Below are 18553 nucleotides of genomic sequence, written 5' to 3' on the forward strand. Positions count from 1 at the left end.
TTAATTACAAATATTAATTACCAATTAAACAATTAATTAACAATTTTAATTAATTGCCAATTAATAATTAATTAAAAATACATAAATTATCGATACCAATAAATAAAAATAAATCATTACTTAATTACAATTAAAATACTTCCCACCCAATTTCCCTATAAACCCGCTACAGAACTTAATTGCAAAAATTAATTAAAATTAATTTATAATTCCTAAAAAGTAATAATTAATTTAATATAATTAAATTACTTCCCACCCTATTCCCCTATAAACCCACAACCCGCTCAAGTACTAAAACATAAAATTGACTTAAAAATAACATTATAAATATATGAAAGTAGTTCACATATAACTTAAAACAAGTAAAATACTTAACAAAAAACATATAACACATACATATTAAATACATACTAAAATACATAACAATAGTACTAATATCGATATTAGTAATATCGAAATTACTAACATCGATATATTTGATATCGATATTACTGACTTCGATATTACTTACATCGATATAAAGAAAATCGATATTACTTACCTTAGTGTCGATATTCTGTCCAACGATATTCTTGACATCGATATTCTTTACCTTCGATATTTCTAACTCGATATTTGTGTAGGTCGATATTTACAACTCGATATTTTGACTGTGTACCCATCTCCACCAATGGATCTCAAAACCTTTGTGATGCACCTCCAAATTTACAAGAAAAAAATGTCATAATGAGTCTCAATGTTTATGCATACATTTCCCTGTTTTGTTGTGTTTTTTGTTGCTAGTTGATAACTTTTTTGATTTTGTGGGCTTTTTGCTATTGCTGTATTTATGGTTTTACATTCGCTTGAGGTGCCTTTCTTGTATATGTATCAGTGATAATCATGTTCTCTGGTGGATAACGAGCAGGTGTAAAGGAACCCCAAACCAAAGGAATAGTTTAGTTTTATTCAGTAGTAGCAGCAAATTGACAGATGTTTATATCATGTACAAAGAGTATGATGCTGTGCTCTGTCTATGTGTCCTGTCATGATGTCTGTCCATTGTCCAGAGAGTATTTTCTTGGGTCTACCTGCCTCAACTCTGGTAGGAGCCCATGGATGTCTAGTGTGGGAGTGTTCCAGTAGTGTCAGGGGTGGGACTCTCTGTGACCAGAGGGCTTAGTTGTGAAGAAAGGTAAACTTAAACTGGATGCCACATGCACACTGGCCATGCCTAATGTCTGTAACCAGGCCCTGAGAGCACTTTGAGTAAAACGTAAGCTAACATCACCCATCAGTGTGTAGACTCATTTACTAGTGTGCACCCTACAAATGTCACACTGGAGATGACATAAACTGGACTTAAAGAGAGGCAGTGGGGTAGCACTCCAGCACCCCACCTGCATGCACGCAAGACTGCTCTCCAAACCTTCCAGCTGAAGACATTAAAACAAATGATGCTGACAGACTGTGACCTGTGCATTTGAGGCACACTGTGTGCATGAAAGTGAAAGGCGTTAGGATGTCCTACAGTGGTGTAAGCCACCCATGGCTTGCACATCTGGGAGGAGCATAGTTCATTTGCACTTCCACTGCACAGGCACACACAATGCACTGCTCCAGTGTGTGTCACTGAGGTTTGTGCCTGAAGGAAGTCCATCTTTCTGCGATTACTCATCTGTGTTGCTTTCTTTTGTACTCTGGATAGCTAGTGTTTTTTTATTTTAAAATTCTGTTAAAGAGGTCCGAATCTGTGCATGCCAGTGGTGGAGTTAATAGGACGGCGAGAGGTCCCACTGGCCCACTGGCTTGCTCTCATGTTCCTGAAGGAACCCCAGTCGAGCACCTGATACGATCAGGGCATTGCTTACAATTTGCAATTCAAATGTAAGCAGTTTGCTTGCTTAAGCAACATACAAAATGCTTATTTTTTAATGAGTTGTTTGCATTTCAGAAGTAAAATGCACCACATAAGCTGCCTGACTTGACAGCTGAGACCAAGGTCTGGATTAATATTTGAGACACATCAAAACGAACCACTCTTATGGCAATTGTGGATTACTAGAGCATTCCGGAAATAGAAACAAGTTTGCGGCCCAGCCTGGAGGAAAAAAGGGCCTCGGAAGTTCAGCTTCAACTTATAAATCACAGTCCTTGCTGTGGTGTGCGCAGACCAGACACTTCTTTTACATTGTGTAAACTGTTAGTGCAACTAATTAAGATGCTGGGCACTATTAATGCAGTTTCATTATTTTTAAAGGGCATGTCCGCATCCTTTGCATGCACTTTCATGGTTAAAATGGGGAGTTCATTCTAGGAGGGAGCTAAATTCAATCTGTGCCATGTCAAGTGCAAGGGCTTCTGTAAGTCCTTGCGTCACAACACACTCGCTGATTTGCTTTCTGTGACTTGTACTCCTGCATTTCCAATGGGAAATGATGGACTGCAAGAATGAACATGAACAGCAATATGAGCATAACAAAACCTTCCTCACTAAAACACCCACAAAACTCAGCTCCCTGATGCACTATTATTTCACCGTCCTTATTGTACTAATAGAGGGCCTCATTACAATGTCGGTCAGAAAAAAGTCTTCAAGCGGCAGTCAGAATCTCCTAAACCATGTCGGACCCTATGTTTCTGACTGTCTTGGAAACATTTCCAAGTGACCGATTCCGATGGAAAGGTAACTGTATGGTCATTCCGAATCAGTTCCGACCGGCATTCGGAGACTTTGAGTTGGTCGGAGCCGAATCGTACAGCTCTATGGACAGCCTTTCTGAATGGGTCTGTCCAACACGGAACGGCTGTCGAAACTGACTTTGGGGGCTGGTAGGAGGCCCCCGTTCACCCTGCGGCCTCTGGTTTGGGCCTATGGGGGTACCCATGGGACCCCCTGTAAAACCATGCACCGTGGGGAAGGCACCATGGGGTGACTGCAACAGGGTGCAAGGTTTGCCGCAACCACCCCTTTTTTCAATGGGAGCCTGTGTTGTTGGTCGGAACAGATTGAAGTAAATGAGAGACCTTCAGAACAGTGTTAGGAACCATTGTAATCGGTCGGAATCGATTTTGACAAGGAGTCGGCCGGATTGCTTTCCGACCAACATCGTAATGAGGCCCAAAGTGTTTTATGTCCAGGAAATCGGAACACTGGTAGGTTATTACCCAACCCACTGGTGCTCTCAGTATCTGCATTAAAGACTGTCTTTAAAGTATCACTTCCTTGTACTGTGCCCTGTATTGTGCAATCACATTAGTATCACGTGAACCTCAACAGCACCAGGTAAAGTAAAGGGTTATTTCAAAATGACCTGCTTATAGTTGGGCCTCCTCTGAATTTGGTTGTGATGTGCCAGGGTCATGGACTGTGCATGAGGCCATAAGAGGTCCCAAAGCCAAGTATAGGTAGAGAGCTTAACAAATACAATTCATAGGAAGCAGCTGCATTTACAAGCAAGTGTCCTGAAATGTACATAAACACTGCACCATTCTCATCTGCTCTCTATACTGTGCAGTGATACCAACTGGGGTGCATGCACACAGGGAGGCACAACATGGGCCCCATTGCATGCACCACATGGATCTGATTCAACAGGGGTCCAGTAAGGCCCCGTTTGTTTCCTCCCCCGCCACAGTTTTTATGGCGGGTTAATGCCCATTAAAACCGTGGTAGAGAGAAAGCTTGTAATATGCTTGGCAATGCCGCAGCAGCACTGCCAAGCCTATTGTGGCCTCAAGACCGCTGCAAAACCATTGCGGCGGTTCCATGGTTCCAGCCGACCGGACAATGGTGGCCGGACCACCTCCGCTGCGCCACCGTGAGCTTGCCGGACCGCATACCGCCAAACTCATAATTAGGCCCTATGTGACAATGCCTGAATAACAGCACTAATTCGCTTGCCTTGACCTTAACCCCCACTCACGTTCCCTCCCAGCCACTGTTTGCTCACATATGCATTAACGGCAACCAAGTGCATATCATGGCAAATGACAGGCAGTTACTATATCACAGACAGCAACTGAATGAATATTGACACTTACATGATGTATGTTATGACTTTTATTGACTAACCACTCTTGCAGTTACTGACTGCCTCTCAGAATATTTGACTAATGTTTGCTGTGTACCACAGCCATTTACTACACTTTGGAGGTAATGACATACTCAGTCATCAACTGATTCTCAGACACATCAGTTTGTCCTCATTTATTCTCACAGCCACCTATTAACCACCTCTGATGAGAGTTAATTCACAAAAGTAGTAGCAACTACTGAAAGACTGTCAGAGACGTTGACTGGCTGTGCCAGACTCCAGCCACCATAGAAGCCACTCACTGCCTCACACAGAATGACTTGGACACTGACTACTATTGACCAGTTTATTCTAATACAGTACATGATTGCCACTCACAGCTGTCAACAGCCACTCGCAGCATCAGATAAAGTATCTGACATAGGTTTCATGTCTCATGTGCTAACACATTCTCAGTGCCTCTGGCAAGCACCGATTGTCTGATAAATTACACATTCTCATAGACACAAACTTCCCTTGATTGCATGACTGACTATCACTAACAAAAATATCGCAATACAGTATATCGACAAAATAATATCAAGGTCACAAATATCAACTTTACATACTTGTATGTGAACAATAAAAATATAAACTACAAAAATATGGAAGAGCAAAACAATGTCATAAAATAGGTTAGGAAAATGAATTTTAAATACTATACATTATATCACCTTTAAAAAATATAGGGGCTCATTATGATGGTGGAAGGCCCGCCCCTGCCAGCTGCGCGGTGGCGGGCCTTCCGCCATCGGGCCTCGATTTTCCCCCACCATATTACTATGGCGGGGGGATCCAGACTGCAACTGTGGCTGACGCAAAGACCGTTCGCCATGGAACCACCACAGGCAACCGTTCTGATTGCCTGGCAGTCGTTCCAGATAGGCTAAAATGGTGGCAGTGCCTAGCAGGCACCGTCGGCCAAATTAGGATACTGGCTACAGCCAGCATTTCCATGGCAGCGAAACCGCCATGGAAAGGCTGGCGGGGATTTGTTTCGGGGCCCTTTGCGGGTCCCTCTTATGTGTAGGGGAGGTGTGGGTGCACTTGCTCCCTACAATTCACAGTACTAAGTGGCAGGCACCATATGGTGCCTGCCACGTAGTGCAGTGAAATGCACAACCTGCTTTTTTGGAACCGCGGCAGTTGCTGGAGTCTGCAGCACCCGCCGTAATGTTTAATGGCACTACAAATTAGGATGCGACCACCATAGTGACGGTCGCATCCTAATTTGTAGTGTGGGACTGCCGCATGCATGCCAGGCGGTTCGGATCCCCACCACGATGGCGTGCGCCATCGTAATGACCCCCATAGTCTTTAAAAATTATAACATTAAAAAAATTATATATATAATATACAAATATTTTTGTATATAACTTACAAACTTATAAAATAAAAACTAATACATTAAAAAATGCTAAATAATACACATAATATTTAACCCCTTCACTGGTGAGGCGTTTATTATTATTTTATTTTATTTTATAGCACTTATAAGGCGCACAGCTACCCACAAAGGGTTTCCCGGCGCCGAACCAGCAACACACAAAACACGTCTGGAGAGAGAGCAGTCAAGCACTTATTTGTCGAACAACCAGGTTTTTACGCTTTTTCTGAATTTCAAATAGCTTTCCTCCTTGCGTATATGAATGGGCAGTGTGTTCCACAAGGTTGGGCCCAGATAGGAGAAAGATCTCCCGCCCATTCTGGCCCGTTTAACCCTTGGAACCGTAAAATTCGCAGCTGTACATGAACGAAGGCTGCGACTGGGGAGGTAGGGCTTAGCAAGGTCCTGTAGGTATTTGGGGGCAGTGCGAGCTTTGATTTTAAATAGATAGTTCAGGGTTTTAAAACGAATCCGGTTTTCAACCCTGAGCCAATGCAGGTCCCTAAGGTGTTTAGTGATCCTAGCGGATCTCGGGATTCTGCAAAGCAGTCTGGCAGCAGCATTTTGCACCAGTTGCAGACGTTTTATTACTGCTTTGTTTGAGCCCAGGTACAAGATGTTACCGTAATCAAGCCGAGATGTCACTAAGGCATTGACTACGGTCTTCTGGGTAGATGATGGTAACATCCAGACGATTTTGCGTAGCCATTTAAGAATGGCAAAACATATGCCTGCCACCTTATTGGCTTGCTGAGTCATAGATAAACGGTCATCTATGATGACCCCAAGGTTTCTAACCTGAGAGGCTGGAGGTGGAAGTTTACCTAGTGATGATGGCCAGTGGGGATCACTCCAGAGGTCTTTGCTGTTCCCTAAAAGAAGGACCTCTGTTTTCTCCCATTTAATTTAAGTTGATTGGCTGACATCCAACTAAATATTTCCTGAAGGCCTATTTTTAATGCAGATGGAGCAGATGACGCAGATTTGGTGAGTGAAAACAGAATCTGCGAATCATCTGCGTAGGTCATCAAAATAAGACCAACATTTTCTGCCAGATTTGCCAACGGTCGCAGGTACAAATTAAAAAACAAAGGGCTCAGGATCGATCCCTGTGGCACACCATGAGGAGAAAAGAATACCTCAGAGCATGCCGGAGCAGGCGTTTCAACCTTAGTGTTGATCCCTCTTTGGCTATTTAGGGTACTTCACGCTTAAGCCACCATAATGTTTTCACATAAGGTATTGGCGCCAAATTTGTATCCATTTTCCCAACATGATGGGGATTCTAAAGCTACCCAGGAGTTTCGGGTTCCACTGTAAGGAACTGAGAAATTTGCCAAAATATAGCTACATTTTGTGTTTTTTAGGCAAAGAGACAAGACAGTGCTGCAAAAGAAAGACTCAATGAAAGATTTCCTGTGCTACAATTGCCATTTTCTCTGCTTTCCAGGACAAAGCGAGCTGAATGAAAAAACATTATTTTATAACAGTTTGGGCATTTTTCTAAGGAGTGGCCAATTTTTCGGAATTTTTGTGCAATTAACCTACTTCCAGTTTGTGGTGGAAACAGTTCTGAAACCCACGGATGATCCCGAAAGGTTATACATTTCTAAAACAAAGAAAAAATACAGATTTCAACAAGGAGTCATTGGTGTAGGTCCTTCAAAATTTTCCCAAACAAACTAAGGTGCTGAATACGATGGCGGTCAGACGAGCGTCCGACCGCCATCATTGCGGGAACAGGAACTGCCGACAGATAGTCAGCGGTCCCGCCCACCAAATTACGATGCATCTTGCCATTTTTGCTTTTGCTGCGGCCTTGAAAAGGCGGTCAGACCCTCATGGAAGCGCTGTAGGAAAGTGACATTGTAAACTCTACGGTGGAGCAGGCACTGCCCCTCTTGTAGAGACTACGTTCCAACTGACGGTCCCGTCGGAAGCCCTGGTCAGTCCTTCCGACCAATGCTGTCGGACCGGCTGGATCATAATGCAGCAGTCTGACTACTCTGGTGGATGTCGGTGAGACCGCCACCAACGGCCTGTCAGTGGTGGCCCACCAACATCGTAATCAGCCCATAACTGTTGAAATAAAAACAATATTGAAATAAGTAGGAAATCTATAACTTCTTGTCACAATGGCTAATTTACAAAGGCAGTACAAGGATATGCCTGACAGATCTTCCTGTTTGCTGCAATATATTGTGTTCGTGGGTTTTCAAAGAACACACGATACCCAGAGCCAATAAATGAGCTGCACCTTATGGTGATTTTTCATGGTGTTCAGACTATTCAGCAATTCACATGGCAAAATATAAAGAATTCATGGGAACAAAGTATTTCTGAAATGTACACTAGATACTGAGTTTAGGAACAATGGTCATTTGCACACCTCTGAGTATGGGTTTACCCACATAACCATGATATTCAGATGACATTTTGCAAACTATCTTCTTTCTTTCACACTGACTCAAACAGGGAAGCCATAAATGAAGAGAAATAACATAGGTAATAACTAATATTATACTGTTCTGTGTTCCTACACATCTCCTACTAAAAACTGCACCCACACTTGTGTGGCTGGGCCTAGTGCCCACAGCATAAAATATTCCAGAACCCAAACTGGAATTACCTGGTTCAGCCGGCACCCTGGTGAACCCACCAAACCCTCACATTTCTCAAAACCTTATACCTGGGGGAGTCCAGAGTGGCATGACTTGTGTGGCTCTTGCCAGGTTTTCTTATGCAGAAACCCTTGCAAACATCAAACGGTGGCTAAAAACACACAATATACTCATGTTTCTGTGAAGGGAATCTTCTGGAATCTGTGGGGAGCCACAGACTTCCTACCACTCACTATTCTCCCATGTCTCCGGATAAAAATGGTACCTCACTTGTGTGGGTGGGCCTAGAGCCTGCACCCTGAAAGGGCCCAAATACAACCCAGACACATCAATTTTTCAACACATTAGTTTATTTCATTTTTGGTAGCTGTGGATTTTGGGCCCTAGCTCAGACAGCACTTTTGGAAACCTACTAAACCTAGATATATCTGAAAACTAGACACCTGTGGAGTTCAAGATGGTGTGCCTCACATGGATTCTATGCTGTTTTCTTACCAACAGTGCCCTGCAAACCTCAGACCTTGGCCAAAAACACACATTTTCCTCGCATTTCTATGCAGGAAAATTACAGAATGCAATGGTAGCCCACTTGTGTGGGCGGGCCATGAGATCACGATAAGAATGGCCCTAAAACCGCTACATGGTTTCTTATCCACAATGTCATGCAAATCTCAAACTTTTCCTAAAATCGCCATTTTCCTTGCATTTCTGAGGCATAAGCTTTCCAGAACCTGCAGGGATCCAAAGAAACCCTACCACCCAGCCTGCTTCCACTGGTCTCGATAAAAATGCTATCCCATTGGAGTGGCTGGGCCTAGTGCCCACAATATCAATGGATCAAACCACGGTCAATAGGTGTCCCTCTGCTGGGACGCTCGGTGATAGTAATGTTTTAGATGACTGCATATGCCGGAAGTTCACATCACAAAAATGCAAGGAAAATTCATGATTTTGTACGTTTAGAGTTTCCAGGGGACTTTTTTGTTCCTCTCAGGGTACGGCTATGGCCAATGCCAACGTGGAACACCTGCACCCCTTTCTTTCCCCCAAAAAACAACATCCCTGGTGAACATTGGGCTTTCTGCCACCCGGTGGGCCAGATTGTAAGCAAACCCCCAATCTGCTACCCCAGGGGGGCAAAAAGACTGTCCTGACTTCTTTTGGGGTGGGGTAATGGTCCAGTGTTTTTTTAAACTATTAATCCTTGGTGTCTAGTGGGCTTCCTGCCCGCCCCCCAGTGAAGGCATATTGGAGCAAACCTCTCATATACCTCCATGGGGGGCAGAAAGACACCCATTTGCCTATGGGGCATGTCCATGGTGGACAGACCCACCCCTTAGTTTTAATTTTTTGCACTCTTTGGAATCTAGTGGGCTTTCTGGGGCAAGACTGGGCCAAATCTTTTCATCTGTTTAGGGGAGGTAGAAAGAATATGTTACCTTTTTTGAGGTGTAGGTTGTGGTGTACATGGATAGCAGCCTCCACACTTTTGTTTTATTGTTTTCTGTTCATCCATGGTGTCTATTGGGCTTTCTGCCCACATGGGGGAGGCAGGTTAGGGCGAACTTCCAATATCCACGGGTAGAGGAGAAAGACTGTTGCAGCCTCATGTTGGGCAGCCTCAACCCCTTAGTTTTAGTTATTTTCTGACTCATTGGTGTCTAAATGACTTTATGCCATCCAGGGACACACCTTGGGCAAATCCCCTAATCTGCCACCTCAGGGATGGCAGAAAGACTGTACTGCCTTTTAATGAGGTGGAGGCATGGCCATGTCCATTGTGGGCACCCCTATCCCTTAATTGTTTTTGACACCCTGTTATCAAGTGCCCTTTCTGTACTCCCAGGGGCTAGACTGGGGCAAATACCCGAATATGTCACCTCAAAAGGGCAGAAAGCCTGTACCAATGTTTTATGTGGTGGGGGCATAACCTTTCAATGGAGGACAGCCGCTTCCCCTTTGTTTTACTTTTTTCTCTTTATCCGTGGTGTCCATTGATAACCTCCAATCTGCCCCCTCCTCCGGGGGTCAAAAAGACTGTTTCACCCATCCTTTCTCTATTGAATATATTATCCCTGATGTCTAGTGGGTTTTTTGCCCCTCTCGGGGGCATATTGGGACTAATCACCCCCACCTTCCTCCTGGGGTACTAGCTTTGGGGGAAGCACAAGCCTTTGCCTCTATGACTGTTCCGCTTTCCAAAAATCCCTGGTATCTGGTGGTTGGGTCACTACCTGGGGATTAATTGACTGCAGGAATCCCCAATCAGGGATCCACTGGGCAGTGGAGAGTCTCTCCTTTCCAATGATAACTCCCTCAACTCAATAAGTGCGCAGGGGGATGAGAAAGACGTGATTACCCAAAGGAAACAAAAAATAGCCTGGGCTGCTCAGGAAGCTGTTCCAGAGCAGCCAAAGCTGAAATAAAGAAGAAGAAAAAAGAATCCCTCTGTTTCAAGTACCAGACGGTCCTTTAAAGCATCCCCAGCTTCCGTCAATGGCCGACAGACACACTGGTGAGGTTATGTGCACTGATGCGGTGAATAAATAAAGTAATTAAATAAACATAAGTGATCAGATAAAAAAAAAATTATAATTAAAATAATTACAAACATTAGATATTAAACATTATAAACACCTATATAAGAAAAGTAAACAGATTAAAAAATAATAAAAATAACAAATTAAAATAGCGTCATCATTTATGTATAAATATGTAGATATTTAAAATATATATTCAAAAAATGTAAAAAAACACAATACACATAAATAAATTAGACTTTGAGGGGTCAAATTAACTTACCCCACTGCAATCTGACCAACAGTAGGGTGTTGGACTTTGGGGAGGCAGACGTACTAGTCCCACTTCAACATAAGCAACTGTCCAGGATGTGTTTTACTTGGTGTTTAGACAAAATATTGTTTTAAAAATATTTGGAGACAGAAATATCAGGAAATTACATGGCACACAAATATCATAATGCAGAAATGTCATTGACAAGAATATAATTTTTTGAGTTAAGTTTTATCGCTGTAAATAATATTGATGTTTTTAATATAATTTTTACTAATATAGTGGTTACAAATATTGTTTTTTTAATGATTTTGATGTGTTTAGTTGAAAAATGTATTTCTTGTGTTACTATTGTCTATATAAATGTTATCCATGGTTTTTAAAATATAGTTATAATTTTATGTGATTTAGAAGGTTGTATTAGTTCTTAATAGTCATTTATAGTGTCATTGAGGGTTGTTGGGTTTGTAAGGGGATAGGATGGGAAGTTAATTACGTAATACATAAATAAGAATTATTTAATCAATTTTATTAAATTATATAATTAATATTTATTATGCAATTAATGGAATACTGATTAATTTTCATTATATGTTATTTGCGGGCTATTAGGTTTGCAGGGGTATAGGATGGAAAGATAATTAAGTATTAATTAATAAACAATTCATTATTAATTGTTCATTATTATTTAAATGATGTTTAATTATGTAAAATATGGAATACTGATTTATTGTATTTATACTTTAGTTGCGGGACGCTAGGTGTGTAGTGTTATAGGTTGAGAAGTTAATGAATAATTAATGAACTATTAATTAATTGTAAATTAATTTTTTATTGAATTTTAAATATGTAAATTGTGGAATGCTTATTTAATTTGATTTCATTCTGGTTGTGGGATGCTAGGTTTGTAGGGGTCTAGGGAGGGAAGTTACGTAATAACTAATTAACAATGAATTATTAGTTGTTAATTAATTATTTAATTTATTTTAAATATGTAAGTTATGAAATAGTTATTTTTTATTGTATTTTAGGTGCATTTTAGGTGCGTATTACCAGATGTATAGGGATACAAGTTTGGAAGTTAATTAGTTAACTGAATACCAATTATTTATTAATTGATAATTATATTTTTATTGGATAGTAAACATTTAATTTATTAATGGTTTTTAGTTTTTTAAATACATATATGTTTATGTTAACCAATACTTTTTTTTTTAGTTTAATGTTTTTTTCTACATTCATGAGGTTACACATGTAATGTGTTTGAAGTGAAGTATTTTCTCTACTCTTGCTTAGACTGCAGTAGGAATAGTAAAATTTACATCTCCACATTTCTACATTATCCCTACTTTTGCACTGTTTGGAGTGGTAATAGTACATTCACACCTTGAAATCTAAAGCTTTCCCTACTGTGGCACATACTGGAGTAGGAGCAGTAAATGTTACCACTCCAAAGTCAAATACTTTCCTTACTGTTGCGCTTGCTGAACGGGGTGGGAATAAAAAATGTCACCCCCTCCAAAATCCCTTGCTTTCCCTAATGTTGCACAGACTGGAGTGGGAATAGCAAATGTTACCCCTCCAAAATCTGACATTTCCCATACTGTTGCACTGTTTGGAGTGGTAATAGTACATGTTCCCCCATTAGAAATGCAATGCTTTCCCTACTTTTGCCATATTTGGAATGAGAATATTACATTTTACTCCTCTGAAATTTGTTGCACATATTGAAGTGATAATAAGAAATGTTACCCCTCAAAAATCTAGCACTTTTCCTACTGTTGCATTGTTTGGAGTGGGAATAGTACATTTAACCCCTCCAAAGTCCAACACTTTCCCCTACTGTTGTGTAGACTGGAGTGGGGATAGTAAATGTCACCCCTCCAAAGTCCAACACATTCCCTACAGTAGGAATAATAAAAAGAGTGAACGAGTGTCCTAGAGTGCCTCCGTCTCACAGCAGGATAGGAACCATGGCAGTGGGACAAACCTGTAAAATGGAGAAGGGTGGGTCACTCTGGTTACAGTCCGTAGCGAAGTTGGGGAGCGCAAACAGAGCCATGAAGATTGCAAGCGGGGATAGGCGCACCTGTTCAGCTCCATGCTGAAGATGACACTGGCCACAAGGCCATTTATTAAACTCTAAATGCCTATTAGACTCAACTTGCAGGGTCCAGGGAGAATGGGTTATGCTACACTTACAGCAGAGTACATGGACCGACAGAAGACAGCACGACTCCAAAGCCTTACCACTTTATAATTGCCTTTGTCAAGTGCTCCAGGATGAAAAAAACTGCCTTTACCTACCAGCCACCAAGTGCAACAGAAAGTACAGTGCTTAGGACATTTAGCATTCCGAAATCACCGACAAGTGAAGTGTCGGTAATACTGGGTGTGGAATTACAACACTGGTGTTGCTGCATCACTTCAGACAGAGGCCTAAGTATTCCATTCCCAATGGTTATGGTGATGTGCTTTTGATGGTCCAGCAGCAAATCTATCAATTGGGTTGTCAACCGTGTGGCGGGTGCCCAGGCCTGGTGGGAAACGCAAATTTTCCCCACCCAGGTAGGCCACTGTGAGGAGTTATCTTATCAGTCCATGAGGAAGCAGCGTCTATGACCTTCACCATAGCCTGCATGTGAGCCCCACAGACTTCAACCATCACCTGCCAGCAGATTGCCGGGACACATGGCAGTGCAGACCAATTACCCAGGGCCACTGGAATTATGTGATTCTGCCACTGCTCCTTTTTTTCGCATAATTATGGATCTGCCGCTTTTGGCACACACATCATCATCTGCTGCACAGTCTGCAGATTTTAACAACAACAAAATTACTTCTATCTCAGAAGATCAAGAGGTATTAAAAACGTGCCCACATGTGTTTGCTTGAAGTGGAAGGCCCTTAGAAAAGATTAACTGGCCATCTTTCAGTTGCTTATTTATGTTTTCAATTAATCAATCAATATTTTGTTGTTTTTTTGTCCTCATTAGCCTCAGATTTGCCATCCACAACACCTCCATCTGAAACCGCCCTTTCCACGTGCCGGGACAGAGGCTTCTGATACTGCCTTACTTATCCAAATGCACTTTAGAAGCCATTTTTTCCTTGCTTTCGACTCTCCCAACAGTGTGCGACTCCTAAAGGGATATCAACAAGAAGAGATACAACATTTTTGGGAATGGCATGTGCTTGATACTGAGGTCTGGTTCGGCATAATCATTGGACAGTCCCTTCCTATCTATATCCCTTTCCTACTTCTCCAGCCATTCCATAACCCAAAGCCTAAAGGCATACCTTCTCCTTTCCAGGGAGATTACATCCAAACTAAAAGTATATTGCATGGATGAATTCCACTCTATGTACATAGGAGGACTAGGACTAATCCACCTTGTACACAGTTCTCTTCGTGCCAACAGCAAAGCATAGAAAATAAATGTTTGCGTATCTCCTTCTTGTTCGTTAGCTCCATTATCTACACCAAAGAAAACAAGCAGAGGGCTTACCTGAATCTGTGTTTTCAAAATATCAGCCAAAGCCTTGCTTACTTCTCCCCAAAATACCTGAATATTTCGGCACCTCAGAAACATATGGAGGTCCTCTGCCCTCTTCAAACCGCATTTAGGATACACCACCTCTCGTCTGTTCCCAACTTTCGACAGCTTATATGAAGTCCAATACACTCTGTGGATAAAGAAAAGGTGGTTTCTCCTTAAATAGGCGGGATTAATCACTTTGTAAAGTGTAGAAAAGGATACTTGCCACAATGTATCCACCGTTGCTCCTGGTAAGTCAGTCCCCCACAGCTCCTGTGGCAAAGTGAGCTCTCCCTCCACCTCTTCCGTCATCCACCAGTACCAATAGGATGTTTCTTTCTTCTTTGGACCATTTGAATACAAAGATTCTTCTAACTCATTGAAATCACATATCTTATTTTCTAAGGACTGAAACCAAATCTGGATTTGAAGGTATTTAAACTTGGAGACTTGATTGTTTGTTTTAGTTCGAAGTCCTTCCCATGAAATCAGCAGTTTTCCCCCTAAAAGATCCTCCCATCTTTATATTCCATCCGTCCTTAGTGGTCCTGCTCATTTAACCTTCGTCCAATTCAGTGATCCAGGTGAGTCCCAAATAGGGGCCATGTTGCTATAATACGGCCATTTCAGACTCCTTCTAATCTTGTACCAAGTTTCTGCCACACCTCTAGGGATCTTCAATCTAACCTTTTAAAAAATCTTGGATCTGCATATTTCGTCATGAAACCCAAAGCCCCTCCTTCTACTCCTTTTAGCAATCCAGTAAACAGCTTCCCAATTTCTGAATCTGAAGTTTTGTCCAGAAGCATCCTGCTATTTTTAAGCTGGATAGCCCATGAATATAGTTGCAGGTCTGGAATGAAACAGTAGTGTATAGCGCAGCTTATCATCCCGGGAGTCTCCAGGCGATAGGGTTCTGTGAGCCTTGGTCAAAAATCAATGTCTTGAGCTTCTTCCTGAAGTCTTCCAGCGAGGGGGCTGTTCGTAGGTGGAGGGGGAGGTGGTTGGTCCAAGACTTGGTGGCGAGGTAGAAGAAGGAATGGCATCTGTTGTTGAACTGGTAGTAGTGATGCAAAATCTTAGCCCTAACAGTATTACCATGTGTAAACTTTGCAAAATAATTAAGTAATAATATGAAAAATGTGCCTCAGTTTCTGGCATAATGTGCGTTTTCTTGACACATAATTTAGTCAACCCTGCAACATAATTTTGTATTCTCCCGCTGCATAATTCCAATGGCCCTGCATATACCCTACTCAGCAATACATAAATAAAAGAGAAGTAGGATACAGACAACCTAAGCCACAGACCAGAGAGAGAATGAGAGGGTAACAGTACTGCTTCGAGTGCTTTGCAGACTCTTGGATCAGAGCTTAACTTGTGAAAAAATAATAATAAATGCAGGGGCCTAAAGTATGTTTTAGGAGCTGGTCGAATATGGGTGTTCTGCATTCCACAGTTGCCTAGTCGTCATTCCACCTCATGCCGCTTTGTTCCTCCACTTTACACTTCCTGTCTCTTTATCTCATGCTTGTAGGTTCTTTCTCATACCTACTTTCTCCTGTTGTCTCTGTTTTCTCTTCCCCTCGCTTTCGTTCTTTCTTCATTTATCTTGTTTGGTCTGAGTCAAAGTCTGATGGTTAAAAATATGTCCTGGTACTGCAGAACTGCATAGCAGTGCCCTCCACCGGCAACCACCGGCACAAATGAATCACTTCCCTTGAGTATTGTATGACACCAGAAATAAGAGCCAGAAAGGAAGTAATCACTTCCCAAAAAATTACGCATGAACTTATGCTAAACACTCTTGGTGCATTAAAGATTTGCTTCGTTTGAACAGAGAAAAATACACAAGAACCTGGGTAAATGCACAACAAGCCACCAAAGAACTACTTCTAACCAGAAAGAAAACATTCCAAAATCCATTTGCTCAAAAAGTGACTACCTTGTTAAATGGACCCTCAAATGCCTCATTAAAAGAGAGTATTCTTTCTTATTTCAATGTTTTCATGTAGAATGCATCTGAGTTGCACCTTACAAGCTGCTGGAACTTTACTATGGCCATGACATGCCTCCCCCAGCCTTTGGAAATGCTGATGTGTGTTCTGTGCTAGCTTCTTTCATGGAGCCACCTCACCGTGTGGGGCAGGTGGGGCGGGGAGGTGTTTACGGGATGTAGGTCTTTGGGCGTGGATATTACCCCACAATCATTTTCTTGATCTGGCTAGTATCCACCTATTAAAACCCCTTTTAAACATCTTTTAAAGATCCTTAATCAAAGGTTTTCGCAACGTTGTTTGTGTCTATCTGTGATAGGTGAAATATTTTGAGAACGTGTGTGGCATTTGTCCAATTGCAGTTACTGTGTTATCGGAGGCAACACTTGGCGGTGTAATGGATGAGGAAGTACATAGCTAGATGCACATTTTGTAGCTTGTGATCTGCTGACATCTCTGATTGACGAGTTCAGCAGTTCCCTTTAATCTGTTGATATTTGGTCGACCAATCATGTGGATCGGGGGGAGGGGGGCGAGGTGGGTTCAACAGATGTGGAGCAAGAGTGAGGGGGAATCAGACACCGGCCAGGAGATTGCATTACAGTGCTCCTTTATATGGCTGCCATTATGAGACGTCAAGTAATGAGATTTGTCAAGGTTCGCTGTGTAATATTCATAATTTTGACCATTGAGATTATAGGATGTCGGTGCTAAGAGAATGTGGCTATTTGGACCCTGGACTATGTAAGAATCATCTAGTGACCAGCCGTATGTGGCCATCCTCTCCTTTCTTCGCGGTCCTGTCTGGCTTGTATTTCAAGGTTAGTTGAGAGGCTGGTGTAGTCTGTTCTTTGCCGTCCAGTTGCTACCACCGTTCCAGAGGTCCTCTCACACAGATGTCCTGTAGCAGGGTTTCCGTTCTCCCACAGAACTGTGCATAGAGATATGGAACCTCGGCGAATTAGGGTGACCCAAAACTCACCTCAGTACCCAAAATCCCCTTACCAGGCTAGCTACAGTGTCTCCTTGGTCATAACAAACTCCCAATGTTTAGACAAACCAGAACTTGAACTTACGATACCTCAGGTCACATGGAACACATGAACACTCTTTCGTTATACAATCATTTCAAACCAGAACGTGGAGTAAATGAGGACACGTGCACATTTGAAATATTTATTTACTAATGCCGTTTTCTCAAACGCAGTATCTTAGATAATACAAGGAAACATATTATCAGAAGCAAAGTTATCAGCATAGTTACTAGTCCATAAAAAGCAAATGGTGACAGCATACTAAGATGCTGTAATGAATAAGGGTTAACACCACCTAATTCTCACCCTCCCTACTAGCATATTATATTAATATCTAAGAAGGTCTCTTTGGGTTTTAGCAGGGCGGGCCCATACCTCAAGATCCTAGTATGAAGAGATCACATCAGCTTCCACCAGCTCTCTCTGCATGCGAACCACATCAAGTGTGTGTCTGTGTTCTAAGCAAAGCAATATAAAACCCGCCTAAAGCCTAAATTTGGCAGAAGCTGCACTTATGTTATGTCTATGAAGGTGCGGAGATCAGACCTCATAACAATTCTGTATTGTGTTAACCTTGAAGCTTCAGCACTCTCTGTACAGACATAGTTTATTAAGCAAAGCTGATATCAGAGCAATAACATATTATTCTCATGTAAATCATAACGGACTTCTAGGTTGAAAGCTAAATCAACAATTAAGTGTCGTGTGCAGAAGCAGCAAAAGGAAAAATGGCGTTTAAACATTTAATAAGCCTATGCTAACTTAACACATTATAAAGATAAACAGTAGCTATATGACACCCCCCCATGATCCGAGCACGGACAAGATAAGATAAGATAAGATAAGGGCATCTTCATGAAAGCAGAGTTCAAGAATGATGAGCAATGTTATAAATTTAATAATTGATGGAGAAAAAAAAATTCCACGAACCAATTAAAAAAAATAAAAATGTCAATACTGTGTTCATCAGCACTCAAGTCAATAGGTCTGGGAGGTGAAAAAATGCAAAGAAAAAGGTGGCATGATCAGAAACCAAGAAATTGTTCAGGGCAAGACCGAATATGCAAAATATGCAGCAACAGCCTCCAACATGAAATCACCGTCTTCATCCGAAAACAGTTCAGCCA

The sequence above is a fragment of the Lissotriton helveticus genome, chromosome 5_1 (assembly GCF_964261635.1).
Source record: "Lissotriton helveticus chromosome 5_1, aLisHel1.1, whole genome shotgun sequence".
NCBI lineage: Eukaryota > Metazoa > Chordata > Amphibia > Caudata > Salamandridae > Lissotriton > Lissotriton helveticus.